The sequence below is a fragment of the Rattus rattus genome, chromosome 2, assembly GCF_011064425.1.
Source record: "Rattus rattus isolate New Zealand chromosome 2, Rrattus_CSIRO_v1, whole genome shotgun sequence".
NCBI lineage: Eukaryota > Metazoa > Chordata > Mammalia > Rodentia > Muridae > Rattus > Rattus rattus.
This window is the reverse complement of record NC_046155.1, coordinates 166,278,447-166,284,446: the sequence shown is the minus strand read 5'-3', so window position 1 is coordinate 166,284,446 and position 6,000 is coordinate 166,278,447.

The window sequence follows — 6,000 nt, the reverse complement described above, 5'->3', positions numbered from 1 at the left end:
CTGACCATAGAATTAGTCACAAAACAGGTCTCAATAGACGCAAAAAGATTGAAATAATCCCTTGGGGATTTAGCTCAGTGGTAGAGCGCTTGCCTAGCAAGCGCAAGGCCCTGGGTTTGGTCCCCAGCTCCAGAAAAAAGAAAAAAAAAAAGAAAGAAAGAATCCCTTGCATCCTATCAGATCACCAGGGAGTAAGACTGGTCTTCAACAACAACAAAAACAACAGAAAGCTCACATACACATGGAAGCTGAACAACACTTTACTCAATGATAACCTGGTCAAGGAAGGAAGAGAGAAAGAAATTAAAGACTTTATAGAATTTAATGAAAATGAAGGCACAACATACCCAAACTTACGGGACACAATGAAAACAGTGCTAAGAGGAAAACTCATAGCTCTGAGTACCTCCAGAAAGAAACTGGAAAGAGCATATACTAGCATCTTGACATCACACCTGAAAGCTCTAGAACAAAAAGGAGCAAATGCACCCAAGAAGAGTAGAAGGCAGGAAATAATCAAAGTCAGGGCTGAAATCAGCCAACTAGAACAAAAGAAAACTATACAAAGAATCAACAAATCCAGGAGCTGGTTTTTTTGTTTGTTTGTTTGTTTGTTTTTTTGTTTGTTTGTTTGTATTGAGAAAATCAACAAGCTACATAAACCCTTAGCCAGACTAACCAAAGGATACAGAGACAGTATCCAAATTAACAAAACCAGAAATGAAAGGGGAGACATAACAACAGAAACTGAAGAAATTTTAAAAAAATTATCAGATCCTACTACAAAAACCTATATTCAACAAAACTGGAAAATCTGATTAAAATGGACAATTTTCTAGATAGACACCAGGCACCAAAGTTAAATCAGGATCATATAAACCATCTAAACAGTCCCATAACCCCTAAAGAAATAGAAGCAGGGGTTGGGGATTTAGCTCAGTAGTAGAGTGCTTGCCTAGCAAGCACAAGGTCCTGGGTTTGGTCCCCAGGTCCAAAAAAAAGAAAAAAAAAAAGAAATAGAAGCAGTCATTAAAAGTCTCCCAACCAAAAAAAGCCCAGGACCAGATGGGTTTAGTGCAGAATTCTATCAGATCTTCAAAGAAGGCCTAATACCAATACTCTTCAAACTATTCCACAAAATATAAACAGAGGGAAAACTACCCAATTTGTTCTAGAAGCCCCAATTGTGCTTATACCTAAACCACAACAAAGAAAGAGAATTTCAGACCAATTTCTCTTATGAATATCGATGCAAAAATACTCAATAAAATTCTCGCTAACTGTCTTGGTTAAGGTTTTATTGCTGTGAACAGATACCACAACCAAGGCAAGACTTATAAAGAATACCATTTAATTGGGACTGGCCTACAGGTTCAGAGGGTCAGTCCATTATCATCAAGGCAAAAACGTAGCAGCATCCAGGCAGGCATTGTGCAGGAGGAGCTGAGTTCTACATCTTCACCTGAAGGAAGCCAAGAACAGACTGAGCATCCTCAGGCAGCTAGGAGAAGTGTCTCCAAGCCTATCCCCACAGTGACACACTTCCTCCAAAGAGGCCACACCTTCTAATAGTGCCAATCTCTGGGCCAAACATATGCAAACTATCACACAAACCAAATCCAAGAACATATCAAAATGATCGTCCATCATGATCAAGTAGGCTTCATCCCAGAGATGCAGGGATGGTTCAATATATGTAAATCCATCAACATACACATACAACATAATTCAAGGTCCATACCTAAACATAGTAAAAGCAATACACAGTGAACCAGTAGCCAACATCAAACTAAATGGAGAGAAACACAAAGCAATCCTACTAAAATCGGGGACTAGACAAGGCTGCCCGCTTTCTCCCTATCTATTCAATATAGTACTCAAAGTCCTAGCCAAAGCTGTAAGACAACAAAAAAGAGGTTAAAAGGATACAGATTGGAAAGGAAGAAATCAAAATATTGCTATTTGCAGATGATATGATAGTATGCTTAAGTGACTCCAAAAATTCCACCAGAAACTCCTATGGCTGATAAACAACTTCAACAAAGTGGCTGGATATAAAATTAACTCAAACAAATCAGTAGCCTTCATCTACTCAAAGGTCAAACAGGCTGAGAAAGAAATTAGGGAAACAACACCCTTCACAATAGTCACAAATAATATAAAATACCTTGGTGTGACTCTGTAAGACTGGAAGTGAGTTGTAACTATCTAGAGACCTCCCCAAGTGAGTTTGATGCAAACGCAAGAGGTTTATTTTCCAGCACGTCAGGGTCAACCCTCAATCAGCCCCTCATGTCGAGTGACTAGAAGGCGACCCTGAATGGCTTTTAACAAGCAGACAAGCAGTTTTTATACTTTTTAGGGTTACAGGTAACATCAGCAAGGTTACAGTTTAAACTTATTGGCTAAGCATATTGACCTTTGAATCTATTGGCTAGTAAGTATGGCAGCTTATGAGATGCATTCAATCTCTATCTGGGACCAGAGGGTCAGGTGACTGTCAGTCAGTACATTCTGCAGTTTTTCAAGAGTGTTCCTGATCCTCCAGAGAACTGTGGGTGGAGAATGGAACTAGGCCTAGCCTTGACCTGAGGTGGGTGGGTGTAAGATTGATGAAAGTCTCTAGGATCCTTCAACTCTAACCAAGCAACTGAAAGATTTGAATGACAAGAATTTCAAGTCTCTGAAGAAAGAAACTGAAGAAGATCTCAGAAGATGAAAAGATCTCCCACGCCCATGAATGGGCAAGATCAATATAGTAAAAACGTCCATCTTGCGGAAAGCAGTCTACAGATTCAATGCAATCCCCATCAAAATCCCAAGTCAATTCTTCACAGAGTTAGAAAGAGCAATTTGCAAATTTATTTGGAATAACAAAAAACAAACAGGATAACGAAAACTATTCTCAACAATAAAAGAACTTCTGGGGGAATCACCATTCCTAAACTCCAGCTGTATCACAGAGCAATCGTGATAAAAACTGTATAGTATTGATACAGAGACAGGCAGGTAGATCAATGGGATAGAATTGAAGACCCAGAAGTGAACCCACAAACCTATGGTAACTTGATTTTTGACAATGGAGCTAAAACCATCCAGTGGAAAAAAGACAGTATTTTCAACAAATGATACTGTCTCAACTGTTGGTCAGCATGCAGAAGAATTCAAGTCAATTCATTCTCATCACCTTGTACAAAACTCAAGTCCAAGTGGATCAAGGACCCCCACATAAAACCAGATACACTCAAACTAATGGAAGAGAAAGTGGGGGAAGAGCCTCAAATAGATGGGCACAGGGGAAATTTTCCTGAACAGAACACCAATGACTTATGCTCTAAGATCAACAATACACAAATGTGACTTCATAAAATTGCAAAGCTTCTGTAAGGCAAAAGACACTGTCATTAAGACAAAATAGCAACCAATAGGTTGGGAAAAGATCTTTACCAATCCTACACCGATAGAGGGCTGATGTCCAATATATACAAAGAACTCAAGAAGTTAGACTTCAGAGAATCAAATAACCCTATTAAAAATGGAGTACAGAGCTTAAGAAAGAATTCTTAGCTGAGGATTATTGAATGGCTGAGAAGCACCTAAAGAAATGTTCAACATCTTTAGTCATCAGGGAAATGCAAATCAAAACAACCCTGAGATTTCACCTCACACCAGTCAGAATGGCTAAGATCAAAAACTCAGGTGACAGATATGCTGGTGAGGATCTGGAGAAAGAGAAACACTCCTCCATTGTTGATGGGATTGCAAACTGGTACAACCACTCTGGGAATCAGAAAATTGGACACACTACTTCCTGAGGACTCGGCTATACCACTCCTGGGCATATACCTAAAAGATTCCCCAACATAACAAGAACACATGTTCCACTATGTCCATAGCAACCTTATTTATAATAGCCAGAAGCTGGAAAGAACCCAGATGTCTCTCAACAGAGGAATGGATACAGAAAATGTGGTACATATGCACAGTGGAGTACTCTCAGCTATTAAAAGCAATGACTACATGAAATTCATAGGCAAATGGATGGAACTGGAAAGTATCATCCTGAGTGAGGTAACCCAGTCACAAAAGAAAACACATGATATGCACTCCCTAAGTGGATATTAGCCCAGAAGCTCAGAATACCCAAGATACAATTTACAGACCACATGAAGCTCAGGAAGAAGAAAGACCAAAGTGTGGATGCTTCAGTACTTCCTAGAAGGGGGAACAAAATACACACAGGAGGAAATACGGAGCCAAAATGTGGAGCAGAGACTGAAAGAAAGGCTATCCAGAGACTGCCACACGTGGGGATCCCTCCCACATACAGTCACCAAACCCAGTCACTATTGGGGATGTCAAGAGGTGCATGCTGACAGGAGCCTGATATAGCTGTCTCCTGAGAATCTGCCAGAACCTGACAAATACAGAGGTGGATCCTCACAGCCAACCATTGGATTGAGAATGAGGTCTCCAGTAGAGGAGTTAGAGAAAGGACTAAAGGAGCTGAAGGGGTTTGCAACCTCATAGGAAGATCAACAATATCAACCAACCAGATACCCCAAAGCTCCCAGAGACTAAACCGCCAACCAAAGAGTACACATGGAGCGACCCATGGCTCCAGCTGTATATGTATATGCCTGGTGGGGCATCAATGGGAGGAAAGGCCTTTGGTGCTGTGAAGGCTCGATGCCCCAGTGTAGGGGAATGCCAGGGCGAGGAGGCAGGAGGGAATGGGTGAATGGGTGGGGGAGAACCCTCATGGAGCCAGGGGGTAGGGAGATGGGATGGAGGTTTCTGGAGAGGAAACTGGGAAGGGGGATAATATTTGAATATAGATAAAGAAAGTACTCAATAAAAAAAATGAAGGGGTTGGGGATTTAGCTCAGTGGTAGAGCACTTGCCTAGGAAGCGCAAGGCCCTGGGTTTGGTCCCCAGCTCCAAAAAATAGAAAAGAAAAAAAAATGAAAAAAGTTGACTATCATAAAGCACTACTCCATGTTCCTCTTTTATAAATTTGTTTTGCATAAATCTTCTTTAAAAGAATTATTTATTTATTATATATGAGTACACAGTAGTACCTGTCTTCAGACACACCAGAAGATGGCATCAGGTCCCATTACAGATGGCTGTGAGCCACCATGTGGTTGCTGGGAATTGAACTCAGAATCTCTGGAAGAGCAGTCAGTGCTCTTAACCACTGAGCCATCTCTCCAGCACTTGCATAAATCTTTTATTGTAGGTTTAGATTTTTTTTAAACCTACTTTTAATAAGGGTTTTGCGTTTTTTTGGGGTTTTTTTTTTCCAGAGCTGAGGACCAAACCCAGGGCCTTGTGCTTGCTAGGCAAGTGCTCTACCACTGAGCTAAATCCCCTACTTAATAAGGGTTCTTAAATCCTTTAACCTCCCTTCTCCCACCACCCACCAGAGATAGTGGAAAAGAAAGGTTATCAGGAGATGGGGGAATGTGTTGTCAGGATATCGGAAGTTTAGTTCACACGAATCAGCATCGGCAGTTCAATCCAGAAGTCTCTCTTTTTTATTTTTTTTTTTTTTTTTTCTTTTTTTTTTCTTTTTTTTTTTTTTTTTTTTTTTTTTTTGGAGCTGGGGACCAACCCAGGGCCTTAAGCTTGCTAGGCAAGTGCTCTACCACTGAGCTAAATCCCCAACCCCTTTTTTTTTTTAATCCAGAAGTCTCAAGGCTCTGTTATATGCTGTTTAAAAGTAGTTCTTTGGGGCATTTTTAATCTCTAATCGTCAGGACACCAGCAGTTAAATTTAGTAGTGTTAGGATAGTAAGCATGGATTAGCGGTAGTGACACAGCCAAGCACTAACAGCCAGGCCTCCACCAAATCTGCACGAGTCAGCAGGGCTGACCAGGACCAACAGTGACGCCAAGAGAAGTTCTCTTCCATGCCTCTCTCAAGGAAGTGAAGGTCAGTGAAGACCAACGGGGCATTGTAAAGCTCTCTGTGCGGCCCCATCACTGACTGTTGAG